Below are 22,445 nucleotides of genomic sequence, written 5' to 3'. Positions count from 1 at the left end.
CTGCCTATGGATGTTTGAGGAGTAACCAGGACTGGGTTCTTTGGAGTATTATTACTTATGCTCTCGGAAAAACTTTGGGGATCTTGACATCCGCAGCCAACCGAATCAGTGCCAATGTGCCTCCGACGACGCTTATTGCAGTGTTTGCACACATGCATACGTCTTTTTAGACTCCGGGTCGATGTGGACCCATCAGTTTCCATTCCAGACTCATTGGACTGGATGGTCACAAAATTACCTGCCGGGGGAACAAAGTCCCCCGGGTCAGGCGGGTCGTTCATTTTAAATTTAAGAAATTGGTTGAAATAGACTTACCAATGGAAGATAAAAGTATATTTACACTAAGAAGAAAGAATATGTACACAAACTTACTACTACTAATGATTAAAATACAAAAAAATTGTTTTTTATCCAAGAAACCAAAAAACCGCGACCGCCAAGTTTGAAAGTTTCCCGCGCTTTTTTTTTCCGTCAGGTGTTAAGTTTGACACATTTATACTTCGCGTTAATTTACGGCTAAATTTAAGTATCTACTTTCGATTTTCGATCAAAACTTTTTATGCTGACTATAATCTATACTAATCTATCTATATATATATATTACTAATATATAAAGCTGAAGAGTTTGTTTGTTTGTTTGAACGCGCTAATCTCAGGAACTACTGGTTCAAATCGAAAAATTATTTTTGTGTTCAATAGATCATTCATCGAGGAAGGTTTTAGGCTATTAACCATCACGCTGCGACTAATAGGAGCGAAGATACAATGGAAAATGTGGAAAAAAACAGGGCAGGTATAAATTATAACTTATATCTTGTGATATATTGGTGGTCTTTGTTTTGGATTTTAAAATAGATACTAGCTGTTGCCAGAGGCTCCAGTCGCTTTAAATCGAAAATGATCGTGGTAATATAAAATAGGAATAAAAACTACCCTGTGTATTGATCTAGGTTATAAACTGTCTATGTACCAAATTTTTTCCAAATCCGTTGAGTGGTTTATGCGTACAAGAGAAACACGGCAATCCATACTTCCAACCTTTTACGGTTATAATATAAATAGGATTGTGCTTCGTACAATTCTTTAACAGGATAATAAGCAGGTGTGTTTTTGAAAAAAAAAAAAAAAACGAACCGCGACTTTTTCAGTATTTCTCCCACAGGGTCCAATCAAAGGTCAGAAGTAAAATAGAATAACCATCAGCGCCTTAATCAATAAAGTTTAAGAGTTTGTTTGAACACGCTAATCTCAAAAACAACTATTCTAATTTCATTAAGCTTTGCATAAAACAGAAAGAGATTCAAGAATAGAAAACTTTAAACAAGTGCTAAGTATTGTAGACTAGAATTTAGGAATAAATATCGTGGCCAGTATTGTATTTCAACGATCTTAGTAATTAATTCAAGACTAAAATGAAAGTTTAGGATGTTCACAAGTCTAGATTTCAAAATGAAGATGTGTGACTAATATCAGTCTGAATATTTGAACAACGATAATATTGGCTCTCAATTTGCTTACTTAGAAAAGGTAGGTAATTAATCTTACCTAGATACTTGATAAAACTCACCAAAACAGTATGTGAAGCAAAAATAAAAATTAACAAATCTAACATGACACTGAATTATATCTGATATGTGATGATCCACAAATCTATCGATATTTTACATCTTAATAGTACCAAAGGCATTAAGACGAGAACAAACTCACTGAATTTGAATATGACAAACAGTAGCTATTAGATAGTACCTATCAGTTCTGACTCATTGTTTTGTATTGAAAAACTTCAATTCAATTCAACTGTTTGGCGCCAATTTTCGATTGCATAGTATTAACGATAGTAGTTCACAAAATCGTATCAATATTTCAATACTTAACGTCAAAATTATTTGCATTTTTATTCACTCATTCACCAATAAATCAATTTGACACATCGGCAAGGGATACTTTAGCCATGAATCAATTATAATACAAATAACAATATAAACACATTACAAACGAAAGAGTGTGGTTCATATAAACATAAATATATCCTCCATATAAAAAAGCATTCATTACTATTCAAATAAAATAATCAATTTGAAAAAAAAACTTACACAACTTAAAAGTTTAATCCAAAATAAAATCGATTATCACACAGCACTATGTGTTCACAACACTGATTTAAATCGAATAGAAACAAACATGGCGGGTTGCGCGGGAGACGCGTGGTCGCGGCGTCTGGCGACGTTCGAATGCGTGCGCACGCGCAGCTGGAGATGATCTCGGTAGTATCGTACTGTATGTTACGTAGATACGCCTTTGCACTTTACCGTAGTTACGGTTATGTCCGATTTTTAAGTGACGTCATCTTGGATCCGAATTGGAGAAATGAGTCTAGGTTAACGTGGAATACGTGTATGTGCAAATTCGAATATGTTTTTCATGATACATAAGTAAAATTATAGTTTAACTTATCGTAACTCTGTTGAGCCTTTGTGCATGTGTAAATATATCTGTGGAAGCCCCCGCGACACAAGAATTAAATTAAATACTGGGAGAGTAGTTTAAAATGATATATTAATATAATATTGATTTACTCAAATGATACAACGAGTTTCTCACGCTTATTTATCAGGATCGCCCGACTAGCTTTGCACCCAACTGAAGATCCTTGCCTCGCTTAATTTGTACTAATTCTAGTTTTGAGCGCTCCAATTTCATTTTTGACCTTTTGAAATCATATCAGAGCTTAAATGTGCTAGATCTAAAAACTCTGCATATGGCAAAAAATGGCATTGGCTTTTTTGTACTAATTACATGTCGTTTTCATCATCTTTAGATCTTTTGGCAACTTTACTTACCTCAGTAAGTATACTTTAACTCATGCATCTCTTCATCTATTAAAATCTACTATTTAAAATAACCTTTTTAAATTGAGTCTAGGAAATAGAACATAGAAAAAACTGGCATCACCTAAAGCAATGTTTATAGCAGAATATTATAACACTTTCTCTTTGAATAATGGTAGTAATAAATTGTGAGTGAACGATCAAATTCTATTGCCCAGTAATACCAAACCCTATTGTTTATGTTCCATTAAATTTCTATTAAAATATAGACCCACATAACATTTTTAGAACTACATAAAATTTAATTTAAGACGTGATCAAATGTAGCATCAGAGGTGACCAAGAAGTTTGGGATACGGATTTGAATGAATAAGTTATTATTGTAATATGTTTCACTAGCTTCATTTTTTCAATTTGGACCAGTAGTTCCTGAGATTAGCGCGTTCAAACAAACAAACAAACTCTTCAGCTTTATATATTAGTATAGATTATACCATTCCACAACTCTTACCCATCTTATCTCAAACTGAGCAAAGCTTTGTATTATAAGTACGTTACTTGATTTGAATTGTATTGGGTAGCACCCTAATTTGACCACCCTTCACCGCTTCCTAAGTGCTTTTGCTGCGAGAGAAGAAACAATGCAAGAAACTCCCGAGCAGCTCGCCGTGTTCAAGTTTACGGTATGTACCTACACATGTCTATCATAAATTGCAATAAATACATACATATATGATACATAGATGAATTACTCCTAGCCACAGCCCAAATAATCGATCGAATCGCTCCTCATTACACAAATCTTTATTCTGGGTGGGTTTCGACCCGAGTCATCTGGCATATCTGACAGGGCAATTAACCACGAAATATTATAATTATTTATCTGTCTGTTGCAAACGACTGAACTTCTGAACCAATTTTGAAAATAACTAGTTTTTTTGATTTATCTAAATTTTTGTCCAAGAATAAAGAATTTGGAGGTTTTATTCCTAGCGAATAAACTAACCACGAAGACATATTAAAAGGAACTATTCAGTTTGAGTGGTTTTACAAACATTCAAGTCACATGCACAATTACTTGACCGACGCGAGAATCACACCCGCGACACGTCGCTCCCATTCGGTATTTCGTGATACCACACGGCCATAAAAAAACATATTTGTTTATTTTTGGTATCCCTGAAACAGGCGCTTAATAAACGTTAGGTTACATCTAGTGACTCTAGAGACTGGAGAAGAACCTTCTAAAAATTTCATCCTCTTTTAAATGAGAACTAAACCACAATTGGCAAGCAAGTTTACACTCACAAGACGTATGTGAGCCTAATTAGGTGTTCAATGCACTAATGACATGCGTATGCCATGCATGGGTTGCCGCATGTGTTTATATACGGTTGACAACCCACCAGCAGGTTGCTCACGAGGGGCAAGTTAGTTGCGGCTTTTACTACCCATCATAATTTTATGTAACTTTCGAATAATTGGACCAGTGGTGTTTATGATGTTTTAGTATTGTAAGGTTTGATCATCATCATCGGCCTAGCCTTTTTCCCAACTATGTTGGGGTCGGCTACCAGTCCAACCGGTTTCAGCTAAGTACCAGTGTTTTACAAGGAGCGACTGCCTATCTGACCTCCTTAACCCAGTTACCTGGGCAACACGATACCCCTTGGTTAGACAGACTTTTTTCAGCTTCTGACTATCTGTAACGACTGTCCAAGATGTAGGAATAACAGCCGGGACCCACAATTTAACGTGCCTTCCGAAACACGGAGGAACTCGTTATGACAAAGATGGTCACCCATGTACGGACCACCCGCGTCAAGTATAGCTTAACCTGTGATCGAATCACTTATGCGGTTATAGCTTAGCCACGAGCTCCTCAGCTATTGTAAGGTTTGATGTCAGAATTAATAAGAGTAAAGTAAATTATATAACATATGGTATTACTCTCTTTTATGAATACTGCCCCCCCCCACCCCCAACGCTAATCAAACAACTGAAAATCGATCGAAATATATCTTGCAAATAAGTTTTGATGAATATCTAACATCGCTAAAACGTAATAAATAACCATCGTGAGGAAGAATCATCATTATTTATTTAATTAGGCGTTTTTATTTAGATCGCCCGACTAACTTCGAACTGTAAGCGACCAGTGACCACACAGCTGCGTCACTTGGTGCCGAAATTAAGCTGGCGATCCCGATCTACAGGCGTGAGTAAACTATTATTAAATAAATAATAAACGCGACAACATTTTTACCTTTTTTGGGAATTATAAGGTTAAACATATTCGAAACCGTATAATATTCTTAGCAAAGTCTTTAATTACCATAAACAACCGGTCAACATCAGGTGTCGTTTAAATAAAAATATACCTCATATTCTGGTGCCATTTCCTCAGGATACAGTACAACACTTATTAACAAACAAGTGTACCCACAACTACAATTAATAAAGGCAACAACAATTAACAACGGATATTTACTATGAGACGAAAATAACATCCAAATTCAAGACACAATAATTTAACACAACAGTATTTACAAATTGTTTTCTTCAAGAATTAAAATACTAACAAATAGTGACAATGGCTATTGTTAAAAGTTTTCACCAAGTTGTAAGATTGTTGTGTGGGAGAGAGATAGAGTTACTCGGTGTATAGCGGCATCTCTCTTCCACAACAACAATAAATCGCTCACGTTTTTAAATGTTTAATGCATCAAATTTTATCAAAATCGTTCCAACGGTTTTTATATTTCATCAGGTTTAAAGCTAACCTGAAAATTTCAGCCTTATCGGGAAGTGCCACAAAATTGAGTGGCAAAAATCCAACCCGAACGACAAACAAACAAGAAAGTAAGTGTTAGAAAAATCCTAATTGGTTAACCTGTGTAAGAACTACAAAGTTCATAACTCGTGGATAAGAATCGCCATTGCTTTTTCACATTTTTAATTTCACCTCCATTTTGTTACGTTCAAAAAGTCCTATTTTTTGGAATAAATATATTCTATCTTAAATACATAATTTTTTCTTGTTTACCTTTAAATTTAAAATACTCTTTTTATGTAAAAGTTTTACATAAAAACACATTTCAAGTCTACCGTATGTGCGTCATGATTTCACACGATGGATAGTAAAAAATTGAAACCATTAATTAAAGTTTTATTTTAATGACTATGTAGATTACCTTGAAACTCTTACTTATTAAGTAAACCCGATTCGTCTTGTCACAACGAAAGTAAAAGTCCCTTCGTTTATCGAAAGTTAACTTTGACATAAATTATCATTTCGTCATCGTACGCATGTTTTATTCTTGAAAGTTAATTTTTTCATTAATATGAAAATATATTTTTGAGTTTGACCAAACTTGCATTAAACTTTAACCATGTTTTACTGATTGAGTCCTTTAAAAGAACTCTAACCTATATCTATCTAATACATAAAATTCTCGTGTCACGGTGTACGTAGTTGTTCTCCTCCTAAACTGCTCGACCGATTCTTATGAAATGTGTACACATTCAGTAGGACTGAAAATCGGACACCATCTATTTTTCGTAGGCTCGGAGCACGTTTTTTGTTGATGAACGAAAATGGAACCCTGAACGTTAAGTATATCTATATATTAGCAAAAAAAAACTAACGTGACAAGTGACAACTATCTTTACTCAAGTTAAGTATTTACTAAAAGTATTAAAATAGGAAGTCACAAATCCGATAACACGAAACCAACGCCTAAGAAACTCAAACATTTTAAATTAGAAACTTATAAAATACATAATAAATCATACAAACATTCATACAATTTTAATTAAGACATGTTTTAACCTGTTGCGTGACTGTTATTTAACCGCGATATTTAAATGAGGGTTACGTTGGTCGAAAGTACCGCACCTTCACGTTGACTTCGTCTGTTTTCTAATAATCCAATATTATTTATGTTTTTGAATATACTTTTGGGACTTTCTAAGATTATTTCATTTATTCTTCGTCCATGCTTGAATACTACATATTATAGACAATTTGGGAGCATTAATTAATTCATAATCAATGTTTATACAGCCAAATCACCAGAAACCGTAATACGACAATATTAGTGAGAGAGACAAAATATAAATAAAATGAATAAGAATAAAAAGCCTTTCATTTCTTGCTATCCATTTTAAGATGCAATATAACAATATATACGTAAATCCCTACTAATATTATAAATGCGAAAGTTACTCTGTCTGTGTGTTACGCTTTCACGTCTAAACCACTGCACCGATTTTAATGAAATTTGGTACAGAGATAGAGTTTACCTTGAGAAAGAACATAGGATAGTTTTCATCCCGGACTTTAGAAGAGTTCTCTTGGAATCGCGATGTAACCGACGTCGACGCGGGCGGAGCCGCGGGCGAAAAGCTAGTTTATTCATAATGTTGAAATTAGATAATAGACAGTACTTAAATAGACTTAAATAAATATATGTAAAAGTGCGGTTAAACATATCACCGTGTGAAGGACGTCTAAAAGTTTCCAAGGTTGAGCGTTTACGGCAGTCATTAGAAATCTATCGCCATATAAACAACCAGTTCTGACCATAATACATCGTATTTCACTCAATTTTATACATCATTGAGGCATAGACTAAGTATACAGACAGTTCTATTCTTTGGCATGTTATTTGTTGCCTATACGACACCCGTTGTAGACTCATTGTTTTTTTATTTATATGAAATCTGGCTGGCCTGTTGGTCAAGTGGTTGTTTGCTCTGAATGCTACAGCGGAGGTCATGGGTTCGATTCCCACCGAGGACAAACGTTTGTGTGATGAGGAATTTTGTTTTGATACTCCGTTGAATGTAACTATAATATGTATGTATGGAATTCTTTGTGCACGTGATTTGAATGTTTGTGAAAACCTCCGCGACAGGATTCTTTTAAAAAAAATGAATGTTGTATAAATGACCTTGACCCAATGCCTTGTGACAGACAGACGGACTGACCCCCCCCCTTGCCCTTTCTAATGTTATTGAAACTAAAACGTTTTTAAAACAAAAAAAAAAAACTATCATCGTATTTAATCACTCATGTATTTTTTGCATGCGTATCTATAATTATCCACATCGAACTGACCGCAACGTTCAGCGTGTCACTAGAAAACTAAAGGAAGAAAGCACTTCTGTGCTCGCATGTACCTGATGAAAGCGCACAACCGCAACCGGTTGCAACGGATGCGCGCGGAGTAAACACTTGACTTTGCGAGTGTACTATTACTGCTTTTTTTATTTGTTTTTTTTTTGCGTAAACATTGTAAACGGTGCGTTTGCGTTTTGTTTATATTCGTTTGAAGATTATTGTTTTCGTGACAGCGCTCGAAATAGCATAAGTAATTGTATGAAAATGACAGATAAGTATCATTTTTCCTAGTGATTAATTTGGTGTCATAAGTTCGAGCATCTGATAACAGAAATTACATTCTAAGCAAATTATTTTATAACTGTTTGTTCACGCGATTTTATTCTTGTTTTACTTCCTTGATATTTTTAAATATTTTTGGCTTAAACGATTATGAAGTATCCTTAACTATGGCCCATAATCCCAGCTAACGTCAAACAAAAACCGCATAAAAAATGTTCTAGTATTTCCAGAGATTTACTCGGACAACTAAGCACAACAAACTCATCTTCTTTATGACAGAAAGATAGAAAATATTTAACTAGTAGTTAAGTATAGGGGTTTAGCCTGGCAGTTAGCGGAGATCTGTCATGTTACTGGACCACATTAACTGCTCCAGTTCTGTTTAACTATACTATTATAACAGACGTTTGCAACGGAAAACTGTGAGTTAAACACATACAAGAATACCTCTTTGAACCGACGGGAGATCATGAAGATTAAAACTGTGACAACTTACTTAGAAATGATTTACTTAAGACCCTGCGTGACGGTGGGTATGAAATAAGAAATAGTTTTAAATGGTATGAATATAGTGTTTGCTCTTCTAAGGGTATGTTTAATTTAAAATTAAATTCGCGAGAAGCTAAGACTAATGAGGACTTTATTCTTAGTTTCTCGCGAATTAAATTGAGTAATTACTTATTTCGTCTAAACCTTTAAAAATAATAAAAATAAAGCGATGAAAAATTTAAAAACATGTAAACATTAACACCTATGACATTTATTTAAATTCGGTCTTGCCTATAAACACATTAAAAGGATGAAAAACATATAAAAGGATTCAATTCTTTGTTATGCGTACTTGTTGGCCGATAGTACTTTAACTAATTAAAAACATGTTTAAGTCAGCATGATATTACATAAAACATAACAATTGTGTTAGCACAGAAATATACACATTTATAAATAAGTTTCAATTGCTCTTTTCCTAATTGGATGACGTATGAATTGAGTAACTAAGGCAAATTAAAAATACAAGAATACCTAAAAATTTACCTAAATATACGTGGATATATTTATGTTTTTTTACTAACACGGTGTTGCAAGGAGGTTTCTGATCTTCTAATTTATCCAAATAAATAATAATTTGATCATAGTATTTTATAGAGCCCGACTAGTTTCAGTCTCAATGAGAGTCCATAATGACCAGATGGGAATCTCACCACAGAAAGGGCCTTTACCCGCCCTAACCAAAAGAATACGCATATTTAATAACTTTCGATAAAGACTTGTATACTTAATTTTATTCGAGCAACTTCAAAAACGGCAAAGTTTCGTATTAACTTTTAACGCCCATTTGAACCCTTTCGGGGGTGAATTTCCAGCATGCCTTCTGGTTGCAAAATTTCAATTCCCTAACCGTTATAATTTAGTGCCTGCGTTGATAGATCAATCGGTCAGCTTTCGCTTATGTATATTTAGATAAAGGATTTAAAATGGCCAACTATAAAGTTAGTAAAATTACGTAATACCGAACATCAATCAGCAAAGCTGAGGTAATCGAGCCGCGACTAAATACAATTTAATGGCCGCTTTAATAACAAACAAAGAAAGTATTAAATTTACATTACCAAGTAACTTGCCGTGAATAAGTAGATAAGTACATTCGATTAAATTAAAACAACACGATGTTGGTCGGTGCAGATGATAGTTATCTTTTAAAAGTGTATTGCATTGATAGCCCAGTGCCTAAGGCCACAACAACAAACCGACTGTGAGCAATGTGGCTCGGGTTCGATCCCCACGTGAGGCAGTGCGATTTGTGTGATAAACGAATGCTTTTTGTGAGTTTGGGTGTCTTCGTGCATGAGACTTGAATGTTTGTAAACCCCTCGCGAAATAAGCATATAATAATACCATAGCTTTGAATGTATAAGAATTATCTCAACATCCATGTAACATAGTTGTTGGCAAAATAGAGAGATAACAAATTATAATAAAATTACGTATGATTCTGGAACGCGAAGCGGACTCCTCGTAATACAGTTACCGAGAAACGGGACCCCAAGTATGTGGCCGACGTTTACTTATTTATAAGCTTTGAAACTATAACTCCACGCTTTTTGGATGGATTATCAGTCGAAATGATAAATATTGCCCAAAAGTTAGAGCTAAATAATAAACAAAAATGAAATTTTGTCAAAACCTAACTGAAACATTTTTTTGTTAATTGAAATTAATTTCTCTAAACTAAAAGGCTCTTAAGCTTTTATTAATTTAAAAGCAATCATAATCTTTTAGATTGCATATTCGTAACTTGTAAATAAGTAACTCTTACTTTTAACCAATACGCCATCTATTGACGCTTTGTAAAACTAACAAACTAATTCCGCTTGTAGAAGTGCGTCTACTCGATCACAGATGGCGCTGACCGCACTTCCTTCGAAACTGGATCTTAGAGTTATTATTTAAATAATAGTGCAATCATAAACCTAGAAAGTGGTTGAGTAATACAAAATGATAAAACAAATCGAATTGATCGATATTACTGGTCAAGAAGGCGTTCTTCCATGTCCCCAGTGGGCGTAATTGAAAATCGAGTGAAAAGTGTTTTTGTTATGGTCTAATGGCACAGAAAACTAGCACTTTCATCAAGCAACTGCCCTTAACGTGATGGGTCATTACCCGGGAGATGGTAAACATTAAACACTGTAAATCTTCTTTATTACTTGTTTATAACTAAGTGTCTATGTTTTGTACAAAGTGTATTTGACATTGACTTAAAAGTAGATGGTTGGCGAGTCGTTGACTTGTTTAGCTGTTACCGCTACTAATTTAGGAATATACTTGTCGCACTATTCCTAAAGTATGACTCTGGTAGTTTACACTATGAGTGAGCTAGAGAATCTTCCATTCTTCTACGAGGAGAACAGCCTCATCTGTACAAAACCCTGTTCTCAGATATAGAAGAGAGATATAGTTTCCCTAACTACTTTTTATGTTTTCTTATCAAAGTTTATACAGAATCCTGTTACTAAGATTTAGTTATGGTTGGCACGGTTATAAATTGGACGAAATCCAATTACTTTTGGGAAGTTTGCATTTCTTTAGCATTTCAGCATTTTTACGGCACTCTAAGTGTCGCGAGTCCAACTCTTACTTAATTGTATTATACTTTGGCCTACTATGGACTACTACATACATACCGGATACCATACCCAGTGTTTACAAAGGCCGGCACCGCCAGCCACCAAAGTGACTTAAGCATTTGACAATCCACAAATACATATTTATGATACGTTAAAAACAACCGGCATCCATCAATATTTACACCTCAATCGCTGTGTAATACTAAATTTCCTTTGTAATTTATTACCAATATTTTTCGTTTTTTGGTGAGCATGGTAATATCCGATCGAAATTTATATCACGCAGATTGGCCCACTCCCTTTCAGTACCTAGAAAATATGAATACGTATCAAAGTAATGTATTCTATCTTTTTAATTTTCTTGGGTGATCAGAACAACCAACTACCTTCAAAAACAGGTCCAGATCTTCTTTACAAGTGTTATAATAGAAAAAAATCATTCAGATTTGATAAGTGCAACTTAGACTTGTGACTTCCATGCATTTCAACACTGTACTATTCGCCTAGAAGGAATAGCTAAAACTCCTTTGATTTCTTCGGGCACACAAAATTAAATTGCTAGCCATTGCGCCCGCCTGGATGTCAGATATAGCTGCAAAAACATTACCTTCCACTAACAAAGTCAAAAAATTCCAAAGTGGCAGCTACCTAAATACCAAACTTCATCCACCTCTTGGACGTGAAGATTTAACAGACACACACTTACACAAACACAGACCCAAATAATTTCGCATTCATAACATCAATTTGCTACAAATAAAATTAACATTGTCCAGAAACATAAAACTAGATTGAAAACAAATGAAAGCTATCTACTAATGGTGACAACGTTATGTCCGACAGTCATCATTAGACACGCTCGGCTCGTTGCGAATACCATAAACTATGCAAACACAAATTGATTTACAATTGTGTTATGAGCCTTCAAATAAGAGGCTACAAATGTAAAGTTAACACGAACTTAATAGTTTAACATTTAAAGACGCAAAAGATGGTAAAGTTTCATGAAACTGCCTTTGTATATTCTTTTTCGATATAAAAAGCTCGCGACACAATGTTAGTAATCATGTTGACGACCTCCGTGGTCGAGTGGCGCACGCACCGGTTACAAGGTGTCGCTAGCTCTGAGGTCCAGGGTTCGATCCCCGGTCGGGTCAATGTAAAAATGCACATTTCTACATTGTCTCGGGTCTGGGTGTTTGTGGTACCTTCGTTGTATCTGAATTCCATAACACAAGTGCATAAGCAACTTACTTTGGGTTCAGAACAATGTATGTGATGTTGTTCGCAATTATTATGTTCCTACGAAATGACGTGATGGATATTCATAAAATTTTATTTGCTTATTACTTACTAGTTACTTATTAGTTTAGAGAATAGGTCGATATTTTGAGCAAGCTAATCCCTACAATATTATAAATGCGAAAGTAACTCTGTCTGTCTGTCTGTCTATCTGCCTGTCTGTTACGCTTTCACGTCTAAACCACTGAACTGATTTTAATGAAATTTGGTACAGATAGAGTTGACCTTGAGAAAGAACATAGGATAGTTCTTATCAAGGACTTTTGAAGAGTTCTTTTGGAAACGCGATATAACTGACCGAAATGCTAGTTCCTACACAGTTGTTAAATCCGTAAATAAATAGTGCATGCTAAAGTTTCCTTGTTCACAATCAACATTTAACAATTAAGTTCGTGCCACCTTTACATTACATACCGCAGTCGTTTTATTTGTTTATACCAAGTACCTTTATACTGAAATAGTCTGTAAAATAAAAATATCAAGTCGCTCCTAATTTTTCCCAAATAAAAAGACATTCCTAACAAACAATACAGGCCAACAAATCAATTGGAACTGTTTATAAACGACATTGTATAATCGAGTAAAATCGATTCGTTCCCCTCACTAAGTCGGACAACTTTTCTTTTTTAATTATGTACGGAACAAAATGTGGTCCGTCTTCGGAACGATGTTGATTTGTTTTCATATTATGAGTTTTTGAGATATTTCAAGAAACACGGAGATATTCTAGAACTTCACCAAATGCTTGGCCTACGCAGCGATCGAACCCGCTACACGGCACATACGGTTTGGCGTGGTTGCCTCAACAGATTGGCTAACCGTGCATCCATCCAAAATCCAAATATTCTTCTATACAATCCTCAATAAACAGTGTATTTATCAATGCTCAATCCTTATAGGCTGCTATTAATGTAATAATAATGGTTTAAAATCGATTTATTTTTTGATTTGCTACCAATTTAGAACCTGTAAGTATCAAAAATCTAATTATTAGGCCGTATTTTTGAAGATATAAAAGACGGCATTTATAAATGAACAACAAACTACACAAATTAATGTTAATAAGACAAACAACGTTTTATTTTAACATTTACAACCAAGACAGATAAATATTATTAGCATTTAAATCACATAATATATAAACCGATAGTGATTTAAATAGTCATAATCTACTTTCTGAGCCTATCAACAGTCAATGCACAGAGTTGCGTATCAAACATTTCCCCGGAAGAACTTGCGATAAAAAGAGACGAAGAGTTAAACGCAGCGTGAAACTTTATTGACAACCTGTACAGCAACACGCGAACAACATCTATGTGATGAACAAGAGAGATTATGAAAGATTAGTTTTTACAAGTGATTTTTATTATCTCCCAATCGTCTTGTAATATAGTCTTTGATAAACATGTCAAATATTATTAATATTAAATTTCTTTCGACTAAATATGAGATAGCCTCTGCTGGTATAACAATAATACCAGCCCACGATTTTGTCTCACTGTTGGGCACGCGTCTTCCCATTCAGGGAATGTTTGAGCATTGATCCCCACGCTATACAATAGGTAGGTATACGAAGGTATTTCCAAATTGGTTCGACCCTATCAAGTAGGAATTTTAAATGAAAAATAGCTTACTATTATACTTAAACGGGAATAAGTACTTTGAAGATCATCCTGGACCCAAAAACCTTCGATTTTCGAAAAAACTCAATGATAGTGCATTTAGTAGTTCTAAGCTAAGTTAAATTTAATGACAAGTATCTGCTTCGCACGCGTAACGTATAAACTACAAAATAATAATCCAGATAACTCGAGGAGAATATTCGTATCACATAATCACCGCATAATAAGCATTTTCTTTATAAACACTCACGCAATATTACGGTATTTGGATACACGTCAATCAGCACAGCAACTGTGTTGCCATTATCCGCGCACACATTTAATAAGCTGTAATATATACTTGCAATGGCAACACTGTTTAAAACGTTTCAGCTTTCTATATTTTTATGTAACAATAATAAGTGCGTATTGCTTGATCGTTTTCTTAATTTTGTTGCAATTTGGTTTAACTTTCTAAGAATTATTTAGTTTGTATCTACTTTTAAGATACGGAAGCAAACATTTTGTTTTCTTGATGTAATCTTGTTTTTCTTAAAATGTACGCAAAGCATCGATGTAACAAGCATCACGTTTTGATTAGCAATGGTTATAAATGATGTTTGGGAAATGACCGATGACCTACCAAAAGAAGCCTATTTTTTTCTGGCCCGATTGTTCACTATCTATCTGTCCGTCCCATAGAGCGAGGGTGGGTGATTCGTCGTAGATCATTATCATATTTCAGATAAAAAACTTCTCAAGAACGCCGCTACATGTCGGATCCGAGGGCTAACTGCCACGTCCTAAACTAACAAATCGTCCGAAAGACAATGACCATGTATTGTTATATCGGGGGAATCCTCATGGGTACCCGTTCCTTCGAGGGAAGGAACGCATGGTGTCAGACTATTACTGACTAAACCTAACCGCCGCGTAACGTCCGTTGCTTTTAGCGGAAGACCCCCTGTATCCCCGTTCACGTTTTTATAAAGGATCGGGTTCGTGGGATACAGTGGGCTAAATAAGGTATTGTATAGGTACTAAAGGCCCATTTAGATGATACGAGAAATATAGTGCAAGCTGTAATACATTGCTGGCGATCATACATCACGTTTGAAACTCGACGGTATTCCTCGCATCGTTTAAATGGGCCCTAATACAGCTGTGATTACATTACACATTTCGTATCATCGGTACAAAACGACTACAAAACTGTTTGTCAGCATGTCAGACATGTTCAACAATAAAAACGTGCTGAGTATGGTAATTAAAAATTGAAATGTGAATGAATAGGGTTGTCTTAAGTCAATCAGTTATACAAATAAGTTCTAAATACTAACAACCTTGCCCTGTTACCACCCGGTGAAGGGTGGGCGAAACTGGGTACTGTCCAATGTAATCTGACCTTCAAAAAGTGCTACTTAGTACCCTAATTTACATAAATGACTTTTGATTTTGATTTGGCCTCAATAGTACGCTGTATTCATGACTAAAGTTACGAGGTTCAAAAATGAACTTGTTATGGAAACGGACCGGCAAGATAATTCATAGTGAAAGAAAGAAATACAAAAGAAATAGGTGTAGACATAAAGACTTTTATTGAACCTAATAGAAAGAAACTTGCATACCAACAAACAGACAGACTATAAAAAAAAAACCTGAAAATATTCACTTCTTTTTTTATCACTTATGCAATACGGAAGTATTGTTCAATATTTTTCACCAAATATAATCTTAAAAGGCTTTGGATACTTAGCTGTAATTCAGTAACGGAGATACCATCTTTATTTTAAAGTGCCTTTCAGGCCTACCGATTGAATAACAAATTCTGTGCATAATTATAATGACGAAGCAAATTAAAATAGTTAACAAGCATAGAAACAACTTTCGATTTTGGTTTTGGTATTGTTTAAAGCGATCCATTAAACATCTGTCTTACCGGATAAATTACAAAGCGTGGATAATGAGAACAGTATTTTATTTTGTTTCCTCTTTCGAATTTTAGTTTCATTTATTTTTTTATTAAGGTTCACCTACAGCTTCTGTGTAATTAAGATAAAAGTAAATCGTTATTGGACATGACTTTACACAGTCGTCAATAATAGCTGTATTAACACAGGCTAGTGATATATCAAATACAGATATGTTTTTAATGTTCTCCTGCCTAAGATTTTTCTGGTCCGCAATTCTGTCATCTACAATGGCCGATGAATTGATGGAAATTTGATTAAATTGGCACTATTCGTATTATTCTAAGCATTTTTTCCAAAAGAATAATAGGAATTTCTAAAAACATACTTAAATTATTGTGTTGGCAAAATGCATAAGAGATTAAAATTTAATTCAATTGCCATTTAGTTTCCTTTTACAATAGAAGTCTCTACTATTCTAGACTTAATTACTCTTACAGCCCTCGACACTTAGAAAATTGTCAATTTCATAACATGATAGGATAATAACCTTTTGCAAGAAACATTCATTGCATTTGCCGAGCATCGGACCGTGAACACATGAAATAAGGACCGCAATTGTTTCACGCGATCATCAACACTTGTCAAATTGTCATTATTATACTACTGGCCGACAAACGGAGAGATTTTACTGTCATAAAATTATTGTAAGAAGATAAGAAGTTTTGTGGCAAAACAACCTGTCAAAAACGAGTTGTGTTGTGGAACTGAGTGTTTCGTTCGAGTAGGATACAGGAAAACTTGTAAAAAATAATGATTACCCTTCATATTAGTTAAATTACCAGTCTTTGCTTATTTAAATTATTTGCCGTATAGCGCGAGCGGCAACAGAAATATCAACATCTGTGATATCAAAATCATGCGTAAGATATCACGGTTCATGAGATACACCTTGGTGACAGAAGGACATACAGCAGAGAAAGCTTTTACCCTTTGGGGAACGACGTAAAAAAAAACATTTACTATTGCCGTAAATTAAAATAACTATAAAACTAAAGATTTTACGAAAACACAATAACGGCTTTACCTGTGTGTCGCACAGTGTAGGTATTTGCTCAGCAAAGCATTTACTAAGGCAAAGAAATTCGTAATAAAATTTACATCCAATAAGGAAATATGAAGTTACACCAGCAAAGCTTAAAGTGAATGTCATGAAGCAAAGGTTACAACATTTTAAGTTTTATGAATTAGCCAACATAATGTGTGACGTATATATATGTAGGATTGATTCCAATTTCCAATACAAGGTACGCACCATTGTGCACAGCTATTCTATAAAATTATTATTCTATACATAATTCTTATTTTGAATAATATACAGTTTAAAATCCAGTTTGAATTATCTTAATATACCACTCTTTATAGCGAAGTGACGTTTCTACAATCATTGACGTTAGAAAACAACAGAATTAGGCTTTTTAAAAAGTACTACAATCTGGATAAACTTAAAGATTTTTACATGCGAATCATACAGCAAATCTTTATCGAAAATAACACGATGCTCGCATAGAAGAACTCCGAGCTTTATCATGTGCAATAAGATGCGAACACCGATGGTCGCTTTCCGAGTAATGAATTAATAACTAGTAAGTTAATTAGTGTTACAATCGATGTATTGCGTTCATGTTAATTTTAGAGATCAGTTATAAAGATACGAAGAGAACGGTAAATGTTGTAAACAAGAGCCTGTAGACAAGTCATTCGTTTATTATCACTTACAGTTTAGTGCAAGCTCGAGGTTAAGGCAGAAGTTGAGAAGCTTATAATTTTCTGAGCGCTAATCAAAAATATTGAAGTGAAAAGTCAAATTCACGATAGTTCGAAACCGAGTGAAGCCAGCCACAGTTGATCGTTTGCCTGCTGTACTACCATACGTCCGAGGAGTCACTGACAAGATTGGTTACATCCTGAAGCGAGCTTCAATTAAAACATACTTCAAGCCGCCCAAGAAGATTAGCCAGTCCCTACCATCTGTCAAGTGTCACATACCTCTACAAGATGCAGGAGTATACAAACTAGATTGTGACTGCGGCCTCTCTTATATCGGTCAAACTAAACGAAGCATAGGGACCCGCGTAAAAGAACACATAGCTGACGTCAAACACCGCCGCTCAACGAAGTCTGCAGTCGCCGAACATGCTGAAGGCTCCAGCCATTATATTAGATTTGATCAACCACAGATCCTCGCTAAAGAATCCAAATTCCTACCAAGGATGTTTCGCGAGGCTATTGAGATTAAAAAACACCCTAATTTCAATAGAGAAGATGGCTGGAAGATATCACCTACTTGGGACCCAATAATACAAAAACTCAAAGCTAAACCCAAGAGCAGCGCTGCAAGACATCACGACACAGTGAGCTCATACTGCGTAGGTCGGACCATAAATAATTAATTAAAAATATGAAGGTAGAACGAGCAACATCTTCTGTCAAGACGAACACCATCTCAGTCTGCCCGTGACCATGATACCTGCAAAGGTGTCGAAACGTCGGGAACTAAAACCAAAAATTAAACCGCGATAAAATCCGTAAAAGTCGTTTCATTTCAATGTTCACGATAGTTGTCGAAAATTAATGTTATTCTGCATTTAAAGTTTTCGATTCGTTTCTATCATAACACAATATAACATTCTCTGAGACTCATTTTTTTAGAGTTTTAATATGTCACAGAAGAAATTTCGAGCCTAGGAGTGGGAAATATAAAAACCTGAATTTGTTCTGTTTGGTTTACTCACGAGTATTTATCGGGATAGCTCTACCATTTTCGGAACCAACTCATCATTGGCCTAGCCTTTTCCCAACTATGTTGGGGTTGGCTACCAGTCTAACCGGTTTCAGCTAAGTACCAGTGTTTTACAAGGAGCGACTGCCTATCTGACCTCCTCAACCCAGTTACCTGGGCAACACGATACCCCTTGGTTAGACTGGTTGTCAGACTTTTTCAAGCTTCTGACCACCTGTAACGACTGTCAAAGATGTAGGAATAACAGCCGGGACCCACAATTTAACGTGCCTTCCGAAACAACTTTCATCGGAACCAACTGTCATCCTTAATTATGAGTTGAACTTCAGCTGAAGCAACTACGGTCGGACAAAAGTGTGAACTATTTTCACAAAAGTTCCATTGTTCCTAATTTTGTGTTTGGAACACTTCAAGAAACTCTTTGGAACTTGCCTTGTATAAAAAGGTTGCAATTTTGTCGATGCATTTAAAAAGGTTTAACAACAAAGAAAATTTTATAAAGAAACTCCTTCTTCTAAACACAATTGAGCGCTTGTTCTGAGTCTGAGTGTCTTTGTGCACGTAACTTGAATATTTGTGAAACCCCCCGCGACACAAGGATTAAATTTCTTAATACGGGAATCGTTTTATAACAGAGAAGAAATGTCTGATCACTGGCGATGTTTTGAAACATTGTCACTGCTCATTTGTTAGCTATCGACTAATCAACGTTATTTATAACAACACGTTACAAACTAGGGTAAACAATAACAGTTGACTGCTTCATAAAACATTAGAGATAGATTTTATATCCTACTAATATTATATACACGAAAGTTTGTATGTAAGGATATGTGGATATGTTTTCCTCTTTCACGCAAAAACCACTGAACGGATTTAGACGAAACTTTGGTACTTTTTGGTACACATATACTTTATAACCAGGATTAACACATAGGATAGTTTTTATCCAGATTATATCTTCCCGTGGGATCATTTTCGATGTGTAGCTGGCGGGCCTGCGAGCAACAGTTAGATGTGCATATGTATATGTAGGTATGTATATGTGTATGTATGTAAAAACGTAGATACTCCTTGGTAAAAAACTAAGAGAATCAACACGCACGATTCGTAAGTCGCATGACTAAAACAATAAAAGATTTGTACTGTATTGCACTCGCTTATCACTACTTTTTGTTACACTTCTTAAAGTTCTTATTGACGTACTAGCAGTAGCCCGCGAATCCGCCCGCGTGCGATGTCACTGTGAAGCATATTCTAGATGTTTATATGTTGAACATAACAAGCCCTATGTTACTTCTCAACCCTCCAAGAATATGTGTTCTCAACATGAATAAAATATTTTTCATGATGAACGAAATATTTTCGAGTCAATACTCTAATGCTTTAAAAGTAGCTACCAGGGCCCCGATTCTGCTATTTACAAACGCCGATAAAGGAATAGCAATTGGATTAAATTTGTAATATTTCCCATTTTCTTAAGCATTTACCCAAAAAAATAATTGAAAATTCGTTGTGTTTACATTGAGTGTACAATTCCATACTGAATTTTAAATTTCTGTGTAGGAGAAATGAAAAGAAATGCTTAAGAAAAAATACAAAAAGTGCCATTTAATATTAAGTACTGTTCGTGTGTCACTAAAATCCTCCTAAACGACTAAACCGATTTGTATAGTTTTGTTGTAGGCATTTTTTGGCACCCTTCTGTAACTTGTTAGTTGTTATGTACCCAACGTCTACCTCTGCTCTATATAAGAACTAGGAATACCAGTCCCTGGTAGATTTTACATTTTTATTTGTAAATAATGACCACAATGTGCATTGCAAATGAATACAGCACAATATACATTTATGATTAGTAACAGTGTCACATTGTTTATTAGCAACATTAGAAAACAATTGAATAATAGCACGATGATGTTGCCATGTTGTTTTGTTTACAATATATCTCATTGCTTATGCAATGCAAGAAACCATTTTGTTTCTTTTTATATATTACTAGCTGTTGCCCCCGACTTCGTCCGCGTGGCTAGAAGATATAAGTTATGATTTATATCTGCCCTATTTTTTCCACATTTGCCATTGCATCTTCGCTCCTATTAGTCGCAGCGTGAAGGTTTATAGCCTAAAACCTTCCTCGATGAATGGTCTATTTAACGCAAAAAGATTTTTTCAATTTGAACCAGTAGTTCCTGAGATTAGCGTGTTCAAACAAACAAACTCTTCAGCTCTATATATTAGTATAGATAAAGTTAAACTATGCATCCATAGATGTTAACTCTTAATAAACAATTAGTATTATAAAATTACGTCATATTAATTTAAAAATAAATGATCATATACGTTATTTAATATACTGTGTGCAAATCTTTTGTTTATTCTTGAATATATATTATAGTTCCTAAAAATTTTATTAGTACCGTGAATTGGGTTTAAAGGGTTGAATAGAAAATAGTGTTTTTCAGGGAGTTGCATGAATATTTTCTTACATAAAAATGCAATAACACAATAACTTTATGAAATGCTTGACAATTTTCGTATAATATTTATTAAATATTTTGTCGTGTTAAATGTCCAAAGTTTAAAAAAAAACTCTGTTTCTATACACCCCAAAAACTATTTACTACGGTAATACGGGGTGAATAGAAGTTCTATTCACCCCGTTTTACCGTTGTAAATAGTTTTACTATTAACTTGTCTTAACTTTTTGAACTTTGAACTTTTTTTATGTACATGACCAATGTACAATATCTACCTAAATTCCTCTTCTTAAATAATCAACCATAGTTTATCGCATATAATATTGAGTAAACACGAAAGACATAAGCCTTTTTATTACGCAGTTAAATATAAACAGGTAATAATAATGTGTGACCCTTGTTTCCCATAGATCGTACACCGCGACATAACACGACTATTACACTTTTTTTACTCACTGTACCGCTAAGTCTGACTAAAGAGTTCTTTATGAAAATGTTAGAAGCGTTTGTTTGTCTGTTAGAATTTTTGTTTTAAGAGTAAATTAGACAAAAACATGAACTTGTATGCTTGAATGATGTAGTTAAGTAATTTTGTCTAGGCTCTCCTTTTAATGGAATGCATTAGCATCGCTATCAATGCCCAATCATCAATGCTAGGGCGAGGTCTAAGCCCAGCAGTGGGATGGATAATGGAGTCACCATTTTCAGTTTTAAGAAGACAAAAACACTCCCGAAGCACACTTTAACTCCTCGAAGAAAGTACTTTGCTTTTATAAAGTTATTTATTTAATAAAAAATAAATCGTTGCAGTAATTTTATAAACATTTTTTCAACAGCAATTACGGAAAGCTTGTTTTTCGACTTGTTACATAAGTTAACGCCATACTTACAAACAGACATACACAACTCTTTCTCGTGAGAGCGACTCAAACTTGACCACGCTTTTATAACTAAAGCAATAAACAATAAAAGATATGCATGCGAGA

At 34.7% G+C, this 22,445-nt stretch overlaps 1 protein-coding gene across 1 annotated transcript in view; it reads right to left on the bottom strand.

Annotated features, from left to right (window-relative positions):
• Positions 1-22,445, bottom strand: part of LOC113499394 (espin) — a 130,449-nt gene that overhangs the window by 106,837 nt on the left and 1,167 nt on the right. The window lies entirely within an intron of this gene.

Source organism: Trichoplusia ni, chromosome 1, assembly GCF_003590095.1.
Source record: "Trichoplusia ni isolate ovarian cell line Hi5 chromosome 1, tn1, whole genome shotgun sequence".
NCBI lineage: Eukaryota > Metazoa > Arthropoda > Insecta > Lepidoptera > Noctuidae > Trichoplusia > Trichoplusia ni.
Note: the sequence above shows the minus strand (reverse complement) of the source record. Positions and strands in the feature narration are given on the sequence as shown.